Raw genomic sequence first — 23,705 nt, 5'->3', positions numbered from 1 at the left:
CCTGGCACTTTGGGGCACTGCTCACACCCTCTGTCCTGCCCTCCAGCCCCAGCCAGGGTTTGCTCACTCCAGCAGCGTGAGGAGAAGGACTCCCTTTCAGGGGATGGAGAAATATGAATTGAAATGTGACCAGATGAGATCCCAAAGTCACTGCAGAACTGCGGCCATGCAGAGGGATGCAGACTGTCCTCGCAGGCTGTGTCCTGACTGCAGGACCTGCATCTCTCACTGGAAAAGGCAGCTCAGGGGCTGCTGATGGAGAGCCAGGGCAATGAAGGCTGCCTGGACACCCAGACCTTTCCCCACTGGTCCCTACAGGGATCCCTGCGGCTCTGGGATGGGGCAGCAGGGTCCTGCCTGCAAGGCAGAGCAGCCGTGGGACCTGGACTGCAGCAGAGCACACCAGGGCATGCCAGGGAACAGCAGGGCACACCAGCACACAGCAGGGCACACCAGGGCACACCAGGGCATGCCAGGGAACAGCAGGGCACACCAGCACACAGCAGGTTACACCAGGGCACACCAGCACACAGCAGAGCACAGCAGAGCACAGCAGAGCACACCAGCACACAGCAGGGCATGCCAGGGAACAGCAGGGCATGCCAGGGAACAGCAGGGCATGCCAGGGAACAGCAGGGCACACCAGCACACAGCAGGGCACAGCAGGGCACACCAGCACATGCCAGGGCACACCAGCACACAGCAGGGCATGCCAGGGAACAGCAGGGCACACCAGCATACACCAGAACACACCAGCACACACCAGATCACACCAGCACACACTAGGGCCCACCAGCACATACCAGCACACACCAGCACCCACCAGAGCACACCAGGGCACATAAGGGCACATAAAGGCACACCAGCATACACCAGAACACACCAGAACACACCAGCACACACCAGAACACACCAACACACACCAGCACACACCAGCACACACCAGCACACACCAGAGCACACCAGCACACACACCAGAGCACACCAGCACACACCAGCACACACCAGCACACACCAGCACACACCAGAACACACCAGAACACACCAGCACACACCAGCACACACCAGCGCAGCCGGAGCTCTCGTCCCCCCGCTTCCCGGTGGGATTTTCGCACTCTTGTGCTCCCTCTGCTGGTCCTCCGCCCTCCGCCGCTCCCGCACAAATCCCGCACAGATTCCGCACAGATCCCGCACAGATCCCGCACAGATCCCACTGTGCCCCGCACTCCGAGCCCTCCTGTTTCCCCCTGTGCTCCCCAGGACCAGCAGCACCCTAAGCTGTGTCCGAGCCAGCCGGCAGCAAGGAGAGGTCCCGTTCCAGCCGGACAGACGGCGCTGCTGGGACCGCTCCAAGCAGGGCATACCAGCATCCAGACGGGATCCGCTCGTCCCAAATAAAAACTTTAAAACATTCTCTCGGCAGCGATACTGCAAGACACGGCTATGAAGAAGACGGCAAAGACAGCACTGGGGCTGCAGTGATCGCGGAATTAAATTAAAGTTACACAGAGAGGACTCGATTTATCAGCCCAGCTCTGTACAAACACACTGGGTAGCTTTTTGCACCAACACCTCCACAGCTTGCACTGTTGGTGCCACCGCTGTCGGAGGTGACGTGCCCCGCTCTGACATTGCCCAGGTACAGCTGGCCACCACCCTGCCACCAGGAGAGAGGGAGGAACCAGCACGGAGCAAAGGCTGCAGCTCGGCACAGCGGCAGCCAGACCCCAGCCTGCTGAAGGGGACAAGAACACACCGAATCGTGCTGCAAGGTCTGGTTTGCAGGCTGTGCTCCAGGACTGCATGGGGCTCTCCTGCGCTTTCTGCCTCAGCATTACTTGCCAGCTTTATTAGAAAGCTGGTTGTTGTTTTAAGGCTGCTTTCTAGCGGTTATTGCCAACGAGGGACAGAGGTGGGGGAGCTACTCTCTGCACAGCGCAAATGGCAGCTGCCAAGACACCTTCTCCAAGGCCCCATAATAACTCGGTTATGGCTCAGGCTGCCTCCTCTCAGCCAGACATCGCAGAGAGTGACCCAGCACGGGAGGCTGCCGCACAGCCAGCCCTCCCAGCTCACAGTGCTGTGTCCCCATCTCTGTCCAGGCAGTGATGTCCAGATGCCCCACTCACTGCCATGGTGTGGTCATGTTCCTGATGTTCTTGGGACTCAGACAGGAGTTACTGCTTAGCAAAGAAGGAAATACCTGCCCCAAGCAAGCTAAAACTCACTGTGCCTCAGGAGTAGCCCAGCATGAAAGGGAACTCCAAAGCAAGGGGGAAGGAAGAGAATGTAAATTGAACAACAACAAAAAGAATGATGTTATCCTTCTCACACAGCTTTGTCCCTCTGCCCAGCACTGCCACTGCATTCTGGTAGCCACAGTGACCCACCGTGCATCACTGACTGAGGAGGCTGTGCTGGGCACGTGCTTCACTCTGGCCTCTGCCACCACCACCCCAAAATCCAGGCAACTTGATGCAGTGTCCAGGTTCAGCCTTCTCTGCGGGCAACAGGCAGCCCAGCAGCTCCCAACAGTGCATGTTGCTGTTCAGGGGGTGCAGACTCAGTATTTGAGAGCTGCTTTCCAGAGCAAACAATAAATCTTTAAAATAAGTGTGGGGTTCTCTGAAAGTCACTGAATTCAATGGCTGAGCCCTGCAACAAAGGCTCTTCCTGAGCGTGGTGGCTCGCTGCCCACCGCCCTCCCGGGGGGACAGCAGAGGCGGCAGAGAGGAGGTGAGTGCTGGCTCCAGTTTGTAAACTGCGACTGCTGGAGAAAACAAAACCTGTACAGAAGTTTCAGTAGGTCTCAGTGCCTTTCACTGACACAGCTGGTTCCCAGGAGTGACCAGCACTGTGAGCTGCTGTTTTTCCCCAGCCCCAAGGCACTTGAATGCACACGGGGCACTCTGTTGAAGCCCTTTTAGGGGGAGCTGCTGGCGCTTCTGCCAGCACCAGCTGCAAGTGCTGGGTGATGCCCTGCAGACATTTCTCCTTGTGCAGAGATCACAGTTTCTGCACATCACAGGGCTACTCCCATCTAATCACCACCTCACACCCCAAGTCCCTTTAGGGTGTCCTGCTCTGCACTGGCACCGCTGGCAGGGAACAGCCATCAGTGCAGGCACCCACCGTGACCCCGAGCAGTGCTGCTAACAGGAACCAGCTGCTTCTGCATTTTGCAGGTTGGTCCTTGCCTGAGAGGAGGTGAAACTCCACATCTGACTGACTGCTGCGGAGTCAGAGAGGAGCAGACAGGCACAACTGCTGTTCTACAGCACGGGGCATTCTCCAGGTGAAGCATCATCATTGATCCTTTCACTTTGTACAGACTTTTAGGCTAATATTTTCCGTAGAAAAATCCCTCATCTTTCAAAACTGATTCTTCTGCTTCCTGGGAACGTTTTTCTGGGTGCAAACAAACAGTTAAACACATGTAGCTGTCTCCCATGTCAATTCTCCTTGGTATCATGGACAGCTGATATCCTTTCAGTGCATGAAACCACAAAGGCAAAGAAAGTGAAAGCATAGAAGAATCAGAGCTCAGATGGTGAAAACTTCCCAACCAGAGACTGCTAAAATGAAAGAGTAAAAGTTTTCATATGGTTGAGAATAGCCCTGTTATCTCTCAGAGAGGCAGCAAACTTTCCTCTCTGAGGAATAGGTAAGTAGGTAACACCCAGTGAGGCAGTCTGGCACAAATATGCTCGAGGAGAAACTCTACAATATATTGCCATATGCTGAGACACACACATAAGGTCCATTATTCTTGTTAATTCTGTAGCAAAATTATTTTTCCAAATCTTCCCCAAAACAGATGTGGAAATATTTAGCTACCTTTGCACTCCTCCAGGCTGAAGACTGAACTAAGTGTTTTGAAGCAGATGGGAGGCAGAGGGAGATGGAAACCGTGACTGGTTTCAGTGAAACTCATGGATTCCCAATTCATGGTATCATTTACTGACATCATGAAACTAATTTGGGCTTTTTCTTCTGTCTCTTTATAGTTAAGTATTTTCACCAAGAGGATGAAATTTCTCTTTCTTGCAAATGAAATTGGATTTCTTTCCTACAAGGAGTACAGAAATGTAGATTTTTTTTCCCAGAAGAAAAATCGAGAAATAATTATATTTTTTATTAGAATACTTTGTTAGATGTAGTCAGTGCAAAATACTAAACTAAAAGGCAGCAGCTTTAACAGCCTGTCTCACCACTGACTCTCTCAAATCACAAATCAGTCTGCAAAACAAAAGAGAGGTCACCTTCCTTTCCTCTTCGGCTTCCCCCTGTGAGTTACACAGCCCTTCTCTGCTGGGTTTCTGTGTCTCCTGCCCCCTCGGTGTGCTCCCATGAAGCTGGGACACTCAGGACTAGGCACTGCATGTGTCTGCCAGGGTGATGGGCTTTCTGGGAAGGGCTGAGCTGAACCTGGAAGCTGATGACTGCCATGCAGCTGCGGGTCTCCCACTGCTCTCCTGGGCTGCAGTCAGGGCACAGCAACAGGATTTGACCCACAAAGACACTCTCCATGCCCCCTCCATCAAAAGACACTGATTAATTTTTCACAGTTTTCAGCACCCACTGAAATAAATAATGTCAGGCAAACATTTTTGCACACACTTTTCAAGCTGTGCAGACCTCAGGGTGGATGGGGGTCCTGCTGTGCACAGTGTTTGGATGCACATGTGCATTTCTGCAGGGAGCTCTGCTCTGTCCCTTCACACCTGGTTGAGTTCCCCTCACCAGCACCACTCCCAGCAGGGCAGGCTTTGGGGCTGGCATGGGGCCTGATCCTGCTCCCCATCCCAAGGGCAGCCTGGAGGCACTGTGCACTCACTGCCTGCACATCCTCCCCTGCTCCCCATGAGAGCTTTATCACACCCACTAGACTTGACATTTCATGAAGGAGAAAAATTAATGAAAGAGAGAAGCACTAATTTAGGAAAAATACTAATTAGACGTATTCTGGGTGGTCTCATTTTGGTGTTCTGCCTTTTGGGCTTGACTGGTTTTGCTGCTGCTTCCCTTTCTCACACTTTTTCTCCTCTCTCACCTTTCCCAGCAGCTGCAGCCATGCCTGCAGGGGATTTCTGTGGTGTTGGGCCCTGGTGTCTGGGGGTCACGAGGCACTGCTGGCTGCCCCTTGACTGGGTGAAGGGCAGGACTTTCCTTCACCCCCCCAAGCTGTTGCATCCTTCCCCAGCACACAGCGCTTGGGGCACCCACACTGTCACAAAAGCCTGGGCAGGTCACAGCTACAGACCCACCAAGGCATGGGGAGCCCCATGAATGACTGCAGCTTTCAAGTGACAATGTCCAATGTGAAACACACAGACACACAGACACATATAAATATAAGCACTACTTCTTTCTCTATGAATAATGCTGCAGTTTGCAATTTCAATGGCAAAGATAAAGCTCTTAACAAGTTTCACTGGAATTTGGCTAGATGTGGCAGCTAGATGTGGCAGCTAAGAGCCCCAATATTCTGTTCCAAAATACACAACTGTATGTGAATTTGCAAAGCAGTGTGCGGTGCAGTCACTCTCCATGCAGGTGCTGGCCTCCTGTTCATGCAACATCTCTTTGCACCCAGGACAATATGAGAAATACAATTTGAAGTCTGTTTTGATGTTGCTTCTGCACTACCAGTTGCTGAATTAATTCCTGGTGCAAACCTGCAGTTTTACACAGAAAGTCAGTTCCTGCATGGCTTTGAATTTCAGATTCATCCCCGAAATCCCCATGCTAGTTGGAGGTACCGTGAGATAAAAAGCACTTAAAAGAAAGGAAGATGTGAACAAAGTGCCTCCCTGTGAGCTCTGCCAGCACTGATGGCAGGGTAAGAGCAACAGTTCTTCATCCTGCTCCTCAGAGTGAAAAACACTCTGTTGTACAGCAGGTGCAACTCAAGGTAATTGAGTAATTAAAAAAACCTGAGCAATTTAGGGTAAAAAGCTTGTGTAAAGGTATATTGTGCCCTGGCCATATAGAAACTTAATTAATGTATATCCCCAGGAGCAATGCTTGTCTTCCTGTTAAAACTCTGCTAATAGGATGACTGGAGCACAGCCAACCTGCACACCCTGTGCCATGATTTCCTTCCCCCGCTGGAACACACCACAAGCAGCTGGGATCAGCACAAAATGGTTATCCCAGCTCAAAAATGCCTTATTAGAAAGCAACACTTATCTTCAGAAAAATGTCAGTTTCCAGGAGTGTCTTCAACAAACCCCAGGATTTTCAAAAGCAAGCAAAATCTCTGGGAGCTGGATCCCTCAAAAGCCTCCTGAGATAAACCAAAGCAAGTGGTGGAGAGCTGGAGAGCCACAGCGCTACATGACACTTCCCAAAGTCTTTCCATTCCATCACAGGGTGGGAAATCAGAGAAATGCCAGCAGTCAGCAAGCCTGGGACTGGTGTGCTGGGCTCTCTCCAGCATTTGGAATCTTGTTCCTGTCCTGAACAAGCCCAGTCCATCTCTCTGAAATGCACAGCTTCACTGCTTGGGTTTTCTTTGGACTATTCTAGGAGCTAGTCCTTAGGAATGAATACCTCTTCCAGGTAAAAAGCCAGGAGCCAGACCTTCTTTCCTAGGAGGAGGGCCAAGGTCATCTACAGACAGCCACTAACCTACCATTTCAGACTCCTTGCATGTCTAAGGGGTTCCTCCTGGGGTTACTGCCTTGAATTGTACCAAATGGCTCTTGGACAGTATAATTTAAGACTATGTGTCATATGGCAGAGGTCCATGGGATGGTCACGGAGCACAATACATAAAATGTTCAGCTAGAAATATCAGTTTTCCTACAGTATCAGCGTAACAATAACTTTTGCAACTGTCTGATGTTGGGACTGGTTTGTATTGCAAATGTCCTTGTCTAATCTACAGCTCTGTATTAAATAACACATTATCCTATCATGACATTTGGCTTTGCCAAGAGAGCACAATATTTATATGTACATGCCCACAACACTGCACTTCTGACAGAATACTGTATCAATGACAAATTGCAGGTTTGGTAACACAAGTCATAAAAACTTCTAAGCATGCTAGCTTTGGGGAAGTCAGAGGAGTTTGTTTAGATACAGAACAATTGCATGAACAGACAAAATTATTGTGTGCTGATAAATATTGATCTTCAAAATTCTAAACACTTTCGCATGCAGAAACTGGAGAACTGCTGTAACAGATAAATTCTCAATGCTATTTCAAATCAAAATGCAAAAATTCCTTTCAAGATGTGAGCAGTTCATGAGTTGGGACATCTGCTGATGGCATTAGCTCAAGGACAGAGTCAACAGACATCTCCACAGCCAACGGGCTGGTGGTCATCTCACAAAGACATCACTTCTGACAGAGAGAAAAAAATGGGAAGTGCTTCAGCTCTTTCTGGACTGATCTTGATGTGTAACTTCCCTCCCATCCCTTTGAGCTCTGCTTTTTGTACCCTGCCTCTGTCCCCTCTCAGACTCCATGGGAAAACCTGGGCAGTGATTTTGGGATGTGATCCTGCAGCACAATCTTCTCCCTTGCCCTCCTTTCTGTGCTTGCTGTAGTTGATGAATCCATGGGGAGAGCTCACAAAAGGGCCAGAAATATACAGGGAAATGTGTCTGAGCTGACCTCAGGCCCTGAACAGCCAGGTCACAGCAGCAGTGCCAAGGGCTTGCCTGGGACAGGCTGGAGTATCTCACTCTTCCCCGCCCTGAATTTAGTTAGAATGTTTTACAGGCAGTTTTCTATCGAGATGTCGGCCATGCTATCAACCCGCCCCCTCCTCTGCACATAATCAAAATATTTTGATAACCAAAAAATGTCAGGCAATACAGCAAATTTTGCAGTAAATAACTACAGCAAATAACTGCAAAGGCAAGGAGGGGAGGAGTGGGGAGCTGGTGCCTCTGCTGAAGGTTTCCATCTCCAAACAACAAAAAGATCCTTTAAAATTAGTGTTTCAATAAAAACCAGGTTTTTCTACAAAAGTAACCCCCCTGTAGTGAAAGAAAGGAGGTTGATGGTAGGGAATGTCATGCTGCTGGTTCACACCTCGAAAGCAGAGCACAGGCCCTGGCACAGCTGCACTTGGGCTCGGCAACGCCCAGCACAGTCATGTGTGGGCCTGGCAAGGCCTGGCACAGGCAGGTGTGGGCCCAGTAAGGTCCAGCACAGCCAGGTGTCGGCATGGCAAGGCCCGGTACTGCCATGTGTGGACATGGCAAGGCCCGGCACAGGCAGGCGTGGGCCTGGCAAAGCCCAGCACAGCCAGGTGTTGGCCTGGCAAGACCCAGCTCAGCCATGTGTGGACCTGGCAAGGCCCGGCACAGCCAGGTGTCGGCATGGCAAGGCCCAGTACAGCCACATGTGGACATGGCAAGGCCCGGCATAGCCATGTGTGGACCTGGCAAGGCCTGGCACACCAGGTGTGGACCTGGCAAGGCCCGGCACAGCCAGGTGTGGACCTGGCAAGGCCTGGTACACCAGGTGTGGGCCTGGCACGGCCTGGCACATCCGCGTATGGGCCCGGCACAGCCCAGCTGCTTCTCGCAGTCGACAAGAAGCAATTCCATGAACAGCTCGGCAAACAGGCCCTCGGCAAGATCCTCAACACACACCAGATACGTGTGACAAATTGCAATGACAAGGCTGCGCTGGCAGGCTGGATGGCGGGCAGTGAAATCCCTGTCCAGACAGTGCTATGCTTCGGGCACTCTTTGAGCCAAGGGAAGGCAGGAGCTGCTGCCAAAAACCCATCGGCATTGTCACCACACCCATTTTGCACACTGCAGAGTGGCCGAGGTGGCTGCAAGCACTGAGGGTGCCCAAGAAGCCAAGGCTGGGACTGTCACACCACATCCAGAGCTGGGGGAATTGCGGAACACCAGTGCTGGTGCACAGGGGCAGATGAAGGAGACATGGAAAGAAAGCAAGCACTAACCCACCGTTCAGTCTGGTCACAAGCGACTGAAAGGCTGGAGGAAGGTTTGGAGCAGAAGTCAGAGCTCAGGATGGGCAGTTTACTGTGCTGAAGGGGTAATGCAGTAAATAAAAGACTCTGGACCCCACTCTGCACACCAGGAACCCCATTCTGTTCATTGGGAAGCATAAGGTGCTATAGCCATGTGTGCCCACACCTGGCCCTTTCCACTGTCCCAGGCACTCCAGGCTGCCCACCTGCACTCCCTGTGCCTCTGCAGACACAGAGACCCCCTTTCCCATGCTAAGCCCAGTCTTAGGATGCAGTTAGGTACTGGCCAGACGCTCCTCCAGAAGCAGCACAATTTATTAGCCCAGTAGCAGTGGAAAGTTTCCAGGCTGGGTAGGGCAGGGCAGGATGCTCCAGCAGTGAGGCGGGAGGGAACGGGCGCTGCACAGAGCTCTTGATGCAACAGAAAAGCAAGAACAGCATGGGCAGCACAGCTCTCAGACCCCAGGGGCTGCTTTTGTAGAGGTGTTTCTCTTCAGTTGTTTGTCCCCTCCAATATCACTTGTCCCACCAACAGCCCTCCTCAAGGGGCATGTAACCTCCAAGCTTTTCTCTTTTTTCTCCTTGCACTTGCAGAAGTAGATGCAAGCCCAGCATCTGGGCTGGTGTTGGGCAAACAGAATTGGTCTCCTCAAAGAGTTTCCTGCCTTTACCACCAGCCTGCAGAACGGAAGGAGTGGCCACAGCTCACCCCTGTGACAGGGACCAGAAGCATCTCAGCAGGCCACATTTCAGATGTGTGGTGCGGGATGTTTTTTAACCAGTTCCATGGCTGCCACCTCTGCAAGAGCATCAAATTCTGTGTGTCTGACAAGCCTCATCCTGGCTGGGTGTCTGTATCCCAAAGCAAAGGGAAAGCCAGGGTGCCTGAGAACGTCTCCACATTCCCTGGAGTGCGACAACGATGCCCTGAGAGCCAGGGGACAGTGACAAACAGGACCAGGGCAGGGCCCCCACAGCTGTACCAGTGGGAGGGCAAGCAGCAAACAGCTCTGTTGGGGTTTTTTGGGCTTTTTGCTTTTAGCCCCAGTGATCCATGGAGTGCATCTCTGCTTGGTGGCAGCAACCGTCCAGCATCCATCTGCAAAAATACACCAGCAAACAGAAACCCTCACCCTCCCCCCAGACTCTGTGAGCAGCATTCATTCCTTGCTCTCGCTGTAGATCCGGCATGCCGAGTCCTTTCTCCCCAAGAGTATTCTCCCTTTACAAAGCAAGATCATAAAGCAGTGACATAATCCAAGCTTGGCAAACACTTTTGCTGATGTTAAGCCAGTGCCTTTCGTGGTTCTCAGTGCAGCTTTTGAGGCCATGATATACATGGCGCAACCAGCTGATTAAATGTGCAGGAGCCTCCCAAGATACCATTTCATCCGAAACGCTGACATTTATATTTGACTTCCAATAAGTGTGGGGCGCTTTTTTTCTTATTTTTAATTAGTTCTCACAAGGGTGGGAGTCAGACACAGCTACACAATGAAGTTCTCCATAGAATAGGTATGATTCAACCAGATGACTTCTGGCCAGACTTCCTAACCCATCTACCTTGCAGCGGAGCCTCGAAGCCAAATTAATTAGAGGCCACCCACAAGTAGATGGGTTTCTATGTAGGTGAATGTAGGTGAATCCCTTTGCCCATTCATTCCCTACCACATCTGCTGAAATCTCAACATTCATGCTAAGGGTGAGTGGGAGGACTCTGGTGCTAAATAAATGACTTGATTCGTTTCGTTTTGGCACCAAGACTTAGCCAGCCAGTGAGTCTGAGTAGTAAACAATAGTAATGTGGAAAGAAAGTTTAAAAAAAAAAAAAAGCAGCATATAAGATGCTTCAATGAAGAGGTGTGATTGTTGGCAAAAAGTGTCCCATTTGAGTTTATGGGATGTACAGAGTCTTTTTATTAGGGATACATTTTGCTATTAGCGTAATAAAAAAAGGACCAATTGTTTCTGCCATCTGAGAAAACTCTTGGTGGAACAGGCAGAAATCCAGGAATAATTAAGAAAATAATAGTGCACACCCAACAAGAAAAACATTATTTGTTTAAAGATGAAGTCCCTCTAGAATACTTGGTAGTGATTGCATTTCTTTCAAAAGAGGGGGAAAAACCCTTCTAAATGAAAAGCAGCAGCCATCAGCTCATCTCTAAGATCTTGAGTGGAAAAAGCGTGGGGCTGTAATCCCCCTCAGTGGTGAGGCTTTTCCGTTTTCATCGCTCTTATCAGCCTTTGCAAGTTGCAAAATAAAAGTGTTTTGCCCCTACATGTTTCCATCAGAGGATCAGAAGCACTTCACAAAGCAGAATTAATTGAGCTTCGCTGCTCACCTGTGAGAACAGAGCAATTATTTAGCAAGAGGGTTTGGGGGGTTTTTTGCTGTTTGGGGTGAGGGTAGAAATAAAAACTGCAGGAAGAACTCAAACCCACCAGGCCAACAGGAGACTTGGCATCTTCAACCACTTCCAATGATGAATGTGACAAACCTGCAAGTTTCTAACCACCAGATCTGGGTTCTCCTTTTGGAAGAGAACATTTTGCCTCAGCATCACTTTTCCCAGGCCTAAGTTCACCAGGCTCCCCACCGGCATGAATCACCATTCCCTCAAGTTCTGACTCTTCACATTTTAAAGTTTCTGGAAACCCGTGTCTCCGAACAGCCCATCCTCCCTGCCAGCGAGTCGCAGTGCTATCGCACACCCAGGATGGGCACTGCCAGCTCCGAAATCCTGCTCCCATTGCTCCGCTGTGACTCCGGGCAGGCCTTGGGAAAGTCTGCAGGTCGGAGAAACGCAGACTGAGAATTAGTGTTTATGGAAAACTTAGTATCACAGAATGGGGAAAAAAGAGAATGGTTTAAAGTCTCACTCTGATGTCGTGTGAGTGCATGGACAGAGCCACATATTGAGCAACAAGACATCAACTTTTACCCGAGCAGGGCTGGGAAAGCATCATCCCTTTTCCGTCTGGGTTATACGAGGCCATATACGCCCGACGGAAGAGGCAGCGGAACGAACCGGTTCGCACGAAGCGTCCCCACCGCTCCCGTGCAGCTCTCATGTTTTACGTACATCTGTTTACTTCTCGCCTCATTGAGGTTTCTACTACGCGGCTTTCGGCGGCTGCGGGGGCGCGGCGGTCCCGGCTCACGGCGCCGGAGCGGGGACAGGTGAATGCTCCCCGGCTCCCTCCGCAGCCCAGCCCGGGCCGTTCCGCGCCGTGCCGCTCCGTGCCGCGCCCCGGGCCGCGCTCCCGCAGCCCCGCTCGCCCGCCCCGCCCCGCGCCGCGCCCAGCCCGGCCCGGCCCGCCCCGCCGGGCGGCGCTGCGGCCGCCCCCGCTCCCAGCAGCCTTTGCAGCCGCCTACAATGAAATTTGCGAAGTTTTTTCGGTTTCGGCGCCATTTTCGAGTGGACTCGGAGGTGAGGAGGGAGGGCGGGCAGGGCGGCGGGGCCGGGGCGCGGCGGGGGGCGGCCGGCACCCCCTGTGCCCCGCGGCCGCTGCGGGCGGCACGGCCCGGCCCGGCCCGGCCCCGCGGGGGGCTCGGGCGGCGCGGGGCGCTGGGGGGGCTCGGCGGGACCCCCTCCGCCGCTGCCCCGTGGGCGGGGTCGCGCCGCTCCCCGCGGGGCACGGCCGGACACGGGCCCGGCCGAAACTTTCCGGGGTGGGGGAGGAGAGCAAAGAACTTTAAAAAAAAAAAAAAAACCTTCCCAAACAATCCCCCCCCTTAAAACTATTAAAAAAACTTTTTCGGGGCGGGGGGGTGGGGAGCGCGGCGGCACCGGCAGCCCCCCCGCGGGAGCCGCCCCGCGGCGCACAAAGCGGCCCCGGGGCTCGGGGCCGTGACGCAGCGGGCGGTGACAGCGGCGGGGACCGGGGGGCGGCGGGCGGGGCCCCCCCGGGCCGGCGGAGCGGGAGCGCAGCGCGGGGCCGGTTCCCACGTGGGTGCGGGGCGCCCCGCCGAACCCCGGCTGCCTTCTCCTCACCGCTCTTTTGGTTTTTTTTTTTCCACTATTAATAATTTTTTTAATTTTTTTTTTTTCTTTTGAGCCGCGCCCGCCCCCCGCAGGTGGGGCTCGGGGTTGATGGGTTTTTTTTAATTTTTTTTTTCTCCCCGTTTCCCTCTTTTTTTAAAGCGAACGCGGGGAACCCGCGGGCTGTGCCGGCTCGGCGCGGAGTCTGCGCGCCCCCGCACGTAGAAAATAGTTTGATATATTTAAAGTAAAAAAAAAAAATGCTAGTGTAGCCAAAGAATAATTCGCCGAAATATTTTAAAATATTAAAGTCCAACTGGCAGCCAGCTTTTTTTTTTTTTTTTTTTTCCCTTTTCCCCTCGCTGGTTGCTCGCTTTGTACAGGAAATTTGAATATCCTGGCAAGGGCCAAGCTTCCCAGGGCAGCCTCGCAGCGCTTTGGGAGCGGCAGTGATGGAGCAACAGGCACAGCGCAGGGACTTTTCCCTCTAATTGATCCTACATGCAATGTTTTTCACGTATGTGCATCAGGTATATGAAGACAATTTTTTTGCGTTTAGAGAGTGAGTTTTCCAAGGTTAAATCATTAATTGCTCCCCCCAAAACCAGAAATTCTGCTTGTGTGTCGTATGCGTGTTAAGTGTAGGTGAGGGACCATCTGCCAAGTTTCATCATCTTCTGTTCTGAAGAAATCCAAAGAACTCACCGGCAACTGCAAAAGTCTGAATTTGGTTAATCGACTTTGGTGGGAAATAGAGTAAAACTGAGCTGCTAATGCAGTAAACGTTTATTAAGTATAAGGGGGAAGCTTTAAGTAATGCTTCAGGCAAACTGACCCAAATATAAGAAAGGGGGGAAAAAAAAACTGTGCTTGTAATATTTTGAATTATTGTTTATCTGACCAAAAAAAGAAATAGTTTTTTTGTTTGATTTTTTTCCTGTTCTTAACAAATAAACTTTATAAGAATCGGGCATCCAGATCTGACCCTTGTTGTTTAAAAGTGGATGAGATGACAATGCTAAAACTTGGAAGTAACAAAAAGCATCATACTTTTCTTCTTCTCAGCAGTGTTGAGAAAAAACTGTGGATCCTGGAATTTTACTGTGGATTTTACTGGTTTTCTGCAGTGCTGTAAGTTGAAGTCTTGTCCCGCAGGCCTTTTCGAGCACCGGTAGCTCCCGGTCCCACTAACACCCCTGCCTCGGTAAACACAGCTGATCCTGCTGGTAACAATGTTGGGCTCGAGTTTCACACCGAGCCAAGTTAACGAATTCATTTTTTGCGTTATTTGAATGTGCCCTTTGTAGCTGCAGCTTGGTTTCGGGTGTTCGGCCCCACCTAAGAGCGTGTCGATGCCGTGTGGTTGAGGTTTAGCGCGGGGAAGGTGCGCCGTGCTGGAAGGAAAACGTGCTGGGGTTTATATGAGCTGTGTGCTGCCTCCCTGACCCTTTTATGGGCAAATCAGTGAGGAAAAAAAAAATTATTTTTGATGAATCGCGTGAGGAACGACCCGCTCTCACACGGCTTCGCCAGGAACAGGGAGGAAATATTTTCTGCGTTTATTTTGTGTCCCTGAGGAGTGAGTCCTGGCTGGGCAGAGCGGCGGTTTTGGGTGATGGGAGATGCACTGTGGGTGCTGTGCTAATGAAAGTTCCCACTGCTCGGGCTCCTTCGCAGCCACTTCTCCTCCCGCAGCCCTGCGAGGCGATTCCTGCCGGGAGCGGCACAGTGGAGCCATGTGGTGGCTGTCGATCAAGCACCGGCTCTGATCCCAGCCATTGGCCACATCTGTAAATATTCCGACGTGACTTTTGTTTAAACCTCATTGTTCAAAAGGAGGCAGCAACGAAAGTGTTGGGATTTTTTCAGAGCCGGGCAGATATGAGGTGTTCTGGTGGTGTTACTCACACCCTTATTTTCGTTTTGTCACCCTAATGAGTGCCTGGGACCTTCAGCTCTAATGAGATGATTTACTTTATTTAGTCTTTTTGTAAAATAAGAAATGCCCTTTTTTCCCGCAGTTGTTTCAAATGAGAACAATGACTTCAGGATTTGTTTGTGCATGTCTCCTAGAAAACTGTTGGATAGCAGAGCTGGGGTTTTTGTTCCTTTCTTTTCTATATGTATAGGAAATGCTTAATATTTACTTGTCTTTGAGTTCACCTAGCCCTGAGTGTGTGGGTCAGTGAAGGCTCTGTATGCAAATCTGTCCTGTCATGGGCTCCTGTATTTATTTCCTTTCCTCTCCCATGGTGCTCCTTCTCACATTTTTTCCCTCTTCTTTTTGTTTTTCTGCTTAGTATCAGTGAGGAGGGATGATGTTGTATTTTAAGGGAATCCAGTATTTCAGAGAGAATTTGTTTTGGTTTTGTGTGTGTGTTAGGGATTGGAGTGGAGAGGGGGCTTGTTTTTTACTTAATTGCCCGATATACTTTGGCAAGCTGAAGTTGCATTGTTTTGTGAATTGCATTAATGGTTTTCTGCATGTTCATATTCCCCAGTTATTTGGGGGATTTAATTAAACCTCTGTAGGTGGCTGGCTTACGTAGATGACAGGTAGAAGTTTCTATTTCTAGAAAGAGCTGGTGCACACACTGGGCGTGGAGCTCTTGGCAGCACAATGGCTGTTGCAGTGCTTTTGCATCGAGGTGGAGCTTTTGGGACAGTTCTGCTCGTGTTTGGGGTTACCACTAAGCAGGACACTCCTGTTCCTGGCTCTGGTGGGGTGCTGCTTGGAAGTTGAAGGTGCTCCTGGGGTGCTGCCTCTACCTGACAGAGAAGGCAATTGTGCCACCACAAAAGCATCAACCCCCAAACAGCCTCTCTGCATCTTACCTCCTGTCCTAGGGCTGGTTTATATCTAAACCAGCATAATTAAGATGTTTCATTTGCTTCTAGTTTGCCAGGACCAGTGGAGTTTTTCCTTCTACTGTTTCAAGGAGGAAGGTGCTGGCCATGGTTGTGCTCAGTGGCTTTTCCACGTGCCCAGAGCTGCCCCTGGTTTTTCTGGCTCATCCCTCCTTGCTGTACAGCACCTGGGTTATGATTAGGGGTTACCAGTGTGCCTTGGGTGCCACTGCCCAGAGTCACACTGAGCCAGTGCTGCCCATGGCCCCAGCTGCAGGCGTGGGGAGGATGGAGAGAGGAGAGATGTAGTTACTCTGCTGCATAGTCTGCCCTGTCTGGAGCTGAAAACTTGATTTTTAATTTTTTTTTCTTCTCTAATTTTAAAAATACTTGCACCTCTCTGTGTGCCTTGGAAGGGGACCTGCCCAAGTCCTCTGGTCCCCCTTCCTGGAGTTACCCCTCTCTGCCAGCACCTCTCAATCCCTTTCTGTTGTTGCTTGCAGCTCCCTCTGAAGCAGTGATCTGATTGAGTCCAGAGAGTCCATGCAGGAGCTGCTGTGCCTGTGTTCAGAGGTGAGTTGGGAAGGTAAGCTCATGTCCCACCTGCTCCAAAATACCTGCACCTCTGCATCCCTCTGGGTAAATGCAGGTCCCTCTGACAAGCATATCCCTCCCTGAGTACTGCAGGTAATACCCTGGGGACATTCAGGTGAGCTCAAATCACCCTGTTCACCTGCCAATTTCTGATTTAAATATTATTTCCAAAGCACAAACTAAGTTTGAAAGAAGCTGAAGTGGCAGATGGATAATTCAAACATGGAACTTTTTATTGTGTAAAATATTGATGCTGTCATGAACGTGCATATTTTCTGAGATACGTATTCCACTGCCTAGCCCAAATTTCCAGTTGCCCAATACTTGGTGTGACTGTTGATTTTCCCCTCTGTGCTAGAGGCTGGTGGGGGTGTATTGAACCCTTGCTTTGAAAAGTCCTCCTTACTGAAGAGAGCTCTTGCCCTTGTTGTTGAACTAAGCAAAAGTCTGGTTTATATAAATATAAAAACATTAATTAAAATGTGAACCTCAAACACCATCAAAATGGATTCTAAAGCTGAACCTGTTTGCTTTTTATTCATTTGAAGAGATGAAAGAAATAAGATTGCACAGGTAGAGTCAAGTAAAACATTGTTTCAGAAGTAATTAATGGTAATATTATGTGGGGTTGTGATTTAGCTCGTACAGTTTCAGCACTGGCTACGTGTTTGCTTTGCAGCAAGTAGCAGCTGCTCATTAGGGAGTTGGCCCTGGTGCTGTCAGTGTTGAGGACACTGAAGTGGTGAAAATATACTGCTTTTTTGTTGGCAAATATTTGATTTCAAATTTGAAATCACTTGGCATGGGTCACAAGAGTCACAAGAGCTTTTGAAATTCCTATTTTTAAGTTTGCTAAAGAGGCAGGGACTCGGTGGTGTGTTGGGTACAAGGGGATGGCACAAGAATTCAAACCCAAGGCGTCATTTCTGACATTGTTCAGGTTTTTTTGTGATGCTGCTTTTTAAGAAAATGAATTGAAGGAAGTTGTCACATAACTGGGGGGGGGAGGGTTGGTTGAAAGGAAATACAAAAAATATCAGTCTGTTTGCACAGCTCCTGTGCAGCCCAGGCAGGCTGGTGTGTAAGAGCCACTGGCAGCTGCCTTCTGCAGGGCTGCAGCCCCTCCCTGCCCTGCTCTGGTGCTTTCTGCACTGGTACAGCCAGGGAATGTGGTGAAGTTCCAAAGGTCTTTAATTTCTGGTCGTATAAGGTTTGTCCATTCACATGGTAAGTAAGTATAATTTAATGTTCTTTTTTTAAAAAAGGAAATTTTTTTCATATCTGAGAAGTCAAATTGAGCTGAATAAAAGTATTTTAAGGAAAATTAACAGTTTTCAACTATTGGAATCTGGATTTATTTATCTGAAAGTTTAACATTATGACTTCTGGAAAATCCTTGATGTTCAGCATCCCCTAAAAGAAAAGTACAAGGTAGTATTTCCTCATAGACCAGTTGGAAGGAATGGGAAGTTCTTCAGTCTCTTTACAGTAGCAAAAGCAACAGATCTGCTGGACCCAAAATGTGTTATTTGCTGGGACCCAATACTAAGTGTGGTTTGGGGCTGGGGGGAGCAGTTAATTTCTGACCTTGTTTCTGAAACTGGTTTGTTTGCACTGTATAACTGCTTGTTCTCTTATAGTTACAGACTGTCTGATAGCACCTGTGAAGAAAAAAAACCCTGTCCTGTGGTGGTAATGCATGCATGTTAAAAGTGTTCTTCAGCTCTTTATATCATAGTTTAAAAAAAATTACATATATATATTCAAAATACCATTTGGAATGTCAACATTCAGTGGGCTTTGAGGAGATGTAGCAGCACATCATGGTTTGTAGGGACAAGGAGATACAGACCATTCTGGGCTGCCTCATTACCTCAAGGATAAGACAAGAAAGTGAGCTTCTGGTTATCATAGATGTGGAAGCTAACACATTCCCATGTATCTCGTTAGTTCAGGTATGTGTAGACACGTTCTCTTGGTGCTTGTACTGTGCACATCCTTTGCAGCTACAGATACATCCCCTGTGAGCTCGTGTGCCTGGCCCTGCAGGCAGGAAGGACTTGTAGCTCCTTTTTGTTCTCCAACATGGCCATGACCACATCCTATTCTATATCTACCCCTCAGCTATTGCTCCTCGGGCCTCTTCCTGCCAAAGGATGGGCCAAGGGACCCTTGCCTGTGTTTGGGGTGGGGAGGGGGGGCTGGAGGCCGTGCAGAGCTGTCAGCAGTGCTCTAGCAGCACGTAAATACTGGAGTTTGGGATTGCCTGTTGCTCTCCAGTATTGCATTGCTGCTTTAGTGAGGCTGGAAATCGGTCCCTGCCGCAGGAGCCGGGGCTCTGACTCTTGGGGTCCCTCCGTGGCACCCCCACGGTGCTTCCCCCACTGCTGGGGGCTCCTGGCTCCCACCCCAATAAACCACTGCGGAGGCAGCAACCAACCAGGGCTTGGTGTCGTCATTGGGGAAGGGGTGGGGGCTGCAGCCCAAGCCCAGGAGGAGAGGGGACAGGGAGCACTGGCCAGGAGCTGGTGCTGAGCCCTCCCTGGGCTCTGGGGGGAGGGAGGACCTGGGGCTGCATGGGGCCAGTGCTGGGTGCACCCTACTGGGGGATACTGGGGGGCTGCAAGGGCTGGTGGGGACCAGAACTTCAGCTGGCTGAGGGGGAGGCACACTCATTGTGCCTGGGGTGCTCCTGGGGCAGCCCTGCTGCAGGAGGCATCTTTCCCCAAATTGCTGCAGGGTACCCCAGCTCAGGTACAGCTGGCAGGGGCTGCTCGTGGCCAGCAGCATCTAGCACCACTTGGACACAGCTTGGACCACCTGAGGAATTGCCTGCAGACCCAGCACTACAGCAGTGAGGTCCTCCAGAGCCCCATGGTGGAAGGGTTTTCCTTAGCATTGCACCTCTTGAAGCTTCCAAACCCAGCTGGAATAGGCACAAGGGCACCACAGAGTCAGGGATGCTCCTGGGCAGGGCTGGGTGGTGCCTCCCTGGTCAAGGTGAATGAGCTTGTCAGTCCTGCCAGTGATGCATTGTTAACAGCCTCAATCCAGCAGCCTCCTCGTGGTTGTGAATTCCAGAACATTTGTTTTTCAGCTATTTTCAGGAATTACTAAATGACAACCAAGAGTTTTGGGCAGGGGGAATCCTCTTGCTGATTTACAGCTTCAATCCCTGCTCCAGCTCTGTGCAGGGAGTGAGGGCATGAGGCACCCCTGGAGCACAAATGGCTCTGGCATGGAAAGGTGAAAGGGGGCTGTGAGTGGGGAGGAGCAGTTTATGAACAGCTCTGCCCTCAAAGGGGCAAACTCAGTGTTTGGGCACACAACTGATGCATTCTGAACCAGACACTGGTATTCTGCTTGTGTCTGTAAAATGGTTCATTCTCACTCAAGCCGTTAATTGCCTCGTGCCATACTGCTTTCCCTCAGGAAAATAACTTGGTAAGTGACTTGGTTAACGGAAATTGGTCAATAATGTTGGTAATTGTACATTTATATTAATTTTTTTCTTTTTTTTTTTAGAAAGGTTTCTACTGGTATTTATAGGTGGAGTGTAAGGTTTAAAATTTCTTTGGCTTTTTTGTGCCGTTTCTGGTGTGTTTTGATTTTACTCAGCTAGAAAAAACATTTTCACCATGTTCACAAACTGAAGATTCCTGCTAAAACTTTCAGCTGTCAGTCTCCTGCACGATCAAAATGGGAGTAATGGGAGAGTAAAAGCACTGCAGAGTTTGCAGAGCTTATAAAATATAATATATTTAATAATATATAAAATATAGAGGCTAAATCAAGGCCCTGGGGTCACAGGGGACAGAGAAATACCACCCTGGAGGTGGCTGTGCAGGGTGGCAGCAGCACAGGCTCTGGCAGTGCTAGATGTGCCATAAGCTGCAGGATGGGGCTCCCAGCACCTTGGGTGTCCCCACACTGCTCCAGCTACTTCAGGATATTTCCAATTTTTAATACAGAAAGTCCAGGGCGCTGACATCCAGCTGTGCTTTTCTCTCTGAGAAGGTAGGGAAGCTCCTGTCATTTTTTTTCTGACATGTAGAAGTTTCCCTTTGACACAAGTGCAAGTTGACTTCCCTTCTGCATTTGAGCACAAATCACTTGAAAAAAATAAAGCACTAAATGCCTTTGCAGAGCATCCCTGGGCTAACCCAGACCCACATTGCAGCTCTTTGAGGCACCTGCAGAGGGGCAGCAGCCTGGATAAACTCTGTTTGTGTAGGATAAAAAGATGTGGGGTATTTTTTGTTTAAATGTGAAATTTGCTGCATCAGGAATGCGTGTGACTACTGTAGAGGAAAGGTCTTTCAGTTCCCTCAGAAGTTTTTGCTGTGGTTTTATAAACAAGCTGGAAGGCAGAAGTTCCCTGTGGTAGGTAAATACGTGCAGCACATCATCACACCACTGCGTGGCTGCTGGGCTTGGAAGATTGTCATTAAGTCTCTAATTCACACGTTTCTACACCATTCTTAATTTTTAAAAAAATTCTCCCACGTACTGAAACTGAGGTTATGTTGCTCTGCTCACAGTACCAGGTACCTCCATTAGAGGTGGTGTGGGAGTCAAACGAGGTGTTGCAGATTCCTGTAAACGCTGGAAAAGCAACCCAAAACGCCACCTTATCTACCTTCAGCGTTTTTCTGTTCACCTCCTTTGATGCAGAAGGAATTTTGGCAAAGGTTGGCAGCTCATTGTGGTATCCAGCACTATCTTGCTTTTCTTGCACGTCTTGCCCACCCACCTCATCTGCTTTTCCTGAGCTCCCATCCAGCGTGTTGGGAGCCAGGACTGGCTCTGGCAGGTGTTTGTGCAGTGCCTGGCACAACAGCAGCTCCCTGTGCCTGATGTTAATGACTTCGGGTCTTGCTCTTTGCACTGCAGAGAGCTTTCATGTGTGTGTCTCTCTGCGGGGTAGGAGACCCTGGCTGGGTACCCAGCTGTGCAGCTGCCCCAGCATAAAGCTGAATAAAGAAAAAAATCTTGGGTTAGATGAGGTGTGGCAGGTATCAGCCACATGGCAAAGCAGGAGCCAGCTCACGTCTCCCGTGGGGGTTTGCTGAAGTGACAGTGATGACCAGTGCAAATGATGGCTCTGACACCCTGGTGACACAGTGGATCCTGGCAACAAACTCACCAAATGGAAGAAAACCACAAATTCAAGTATTTTATTTTCTGAAGCAAAGTGTAAGACGTTGTTCTCTGAAATTCTCATGTAAACCCATCCTTGTGGCTGTTCAATAACAGGATAACAGGTTACTCAAACTGTGATTCAAGCAGAGCATATATTCATTTATAAACTGTCCGGGGTGAGTTCTCATACCATATAGTCCGTGAGAGAAAATAACTTCCCTCTCATACTGAAAAGAAATTATTTGAGTGTGCTTGACTGCCAGGTAGGGTGTGATGGCGGGGAGGGGACTGGAGGTGTGGAAGATGCAAGAAGGGAGTTGTGATAATGCTGTACTAGAAAGCACAGGGTGCTTTTCTAATTTCAAGTTAAAACAGCACAGAAGATATTTCCACCCCGTATTTTGTATTCTCTGATTGCCACGGGTATTTTGCATTTTGTGAATGGAGGAGAAAAAATCTGGAGAAAAGATTTGTCATGAAAAGAAACGGGAGGAAAGATCTGATGAAGGCACATCAATGAACACTGAGAAGCTCGCACACACACACACACACATCCCATTACCCTGCTCCTCCCCGCCTTGGGCTGCCCGAGTCACGTCCCAGTTCCTCGGATGGGAAACGCAAGTGAAGCATCAGCATCGCTGCTCCGGCGCTTCCCGGCTGCGCAGGAAAGGCAGCGCGTTCCGTTCCGTTCCGTTCCGGGAGAAGGATTTTATCCCGCTCCAACCTGCGGGACAGCCAAGCCAGCCCCTTGTGCTTCTGGCCGAATTCAGGCGGAATTCCCTGCGGGAATTGCAGGGGGCTCCGGGGGCAAACCCAGCCCCACGCATCCACACCCCTTCCCCTCGGGAAGGATCCATGGAGACAGGAGCTTTCCGTGGCAGGGCTGGAACAGGGGAACTAATCAGGGTTATTTCACTACCACGAGGAGCAGAATATCGTGGGAGAAGTACGTTTTGCCGAAAAATAATCCCCTGGCATTCCCGGTGCCGAGATTTCAGGACTGTAAATGGGGCAGGACGAGCGTCCCAAGAAGCCACCTCAGAGAGCTGGGGCTGGAAACAGCTGATTCCTTATTTATACAGACAGTATCTACTGGGGTACTTTCCTGATTGTGACGGGCTGGGGTGGGGAATCAATCTGTGAGAGGCACAGAGTGTCTGGGAATCCCACACCCCCCTAATGCCCAAAGCTGCACCTTGCAGGTTCCGCGATTTGCTGCAGTTCACCTGGAAATACGCAGGAGACACACGAGGGTTGGTTCCTTTTCTGGTTACAGTGGGGACAAAATAAAGATGCCACTAATAATGATGGTTAGATAAACACCAGCCCCTTCCTGGAGCAGGTTAATCCACCTGCACCTTGATTTATTCACCATCACTGGCCTGTCTCTCCTACCTGGTTCAACAAGGATTTCCACCTTCCAAGATGAAGTTTCAAATCATCACCTGGTGTTTTACTGCAGCAGAGCACACAAACATTTGCAGCCACTCAAATGTGTCCCCAATAGACACCCTGCACCAGCCTCTCACCACCAGCACGATCCCTCTCAGCTGCTCCAGGGATGAAAATCCTCGCAGCCAGTTCTTACACTGTGCTGAGTCTTTGTGCTTTTCTAGCCCGACCCTCTTCATCTTTACAGAGCTGGGAAGTGTTTTCCCCATCAGAATATTCATCAAACTACATCTGCTTGGGTAATTAAATACTCTAACAATTAAAAAAAAAAAAAAAAGAAACAACAAACAAAAAACTAAACAAAAAAGCAAAAAATCACCCCCAAAAAACCCACCAAAAACCAAAAAAACAAACAAACAAAAACAAAACAACAAAAAAACCCACCAAAACCAGACCACAGTCCCAGCTTATAAAGGTGCTTGCCAAGAGTGGAGATCTGATCTTGCAAGGTGCAGCCTGCACAGGAATTAAAGGCAGTTGGGCAGGGCAGTCCTTTAATGACTCACTTGTAACCAGCTCCCTGGAAGCACTGTCAGCTCCTCGCTGCTGGATTAGTGCGTGCTAGACAGGATTGTCACAGCATAATAGACAATGAAACACCACCATTTAATCAGTCAGGGTGTACAGTTACAAACCAGCTCAAAGATCCTTATTTGCCTCAATTTTCAAAGCAGGATTGAAAAAAAAAAAGCCCCAAGTGAAGTGCCAGCTC

At 49.8% G+C, this 23,705-nt stretch overlaps 1 long non-coding RNA gene across 1 annotated transcript; it reads left to right on the top strand.

Annotated features, from left to right (window-relative positions):
- Positions 1-12,339: 12,339 nt before the first annotated feature.
- On the top strand, positions 12,340-17,664 carry LOC117002917. Its single transcript, XR_004419437.1, has 3 exons — positions 12,340-12,403; positions 14,024-14,086; positions 16,306-17,664. It is a non-coding gene; the product is annotated as an uncharacterized LOC117002917 (long non-coding RNA).
- Positions 17,665-23,705: the final 6,041 nt, after the last annotated feature.

This window comes from Catharus ustulatus, chromosome 14, assembly GCF_009819885.2.
Source record: "Catharus ustulatus isolate bCatUst1 chromosome 14, bCatUst1.pri.v2, whole genome shotgun sequence".
In the NCBI taxonomy this organism is placed as follows: Eukaryota; Metazoa; Chordata; class Aves; order Passeriformes; family Turdidae; genus Catharus; species Catharus ustulatus.
The sequence above is the reverse complement of the archived record's forward strand: the minus strand, read 5'-3'. Positions and strand labels throughout refer to the sequence as shown.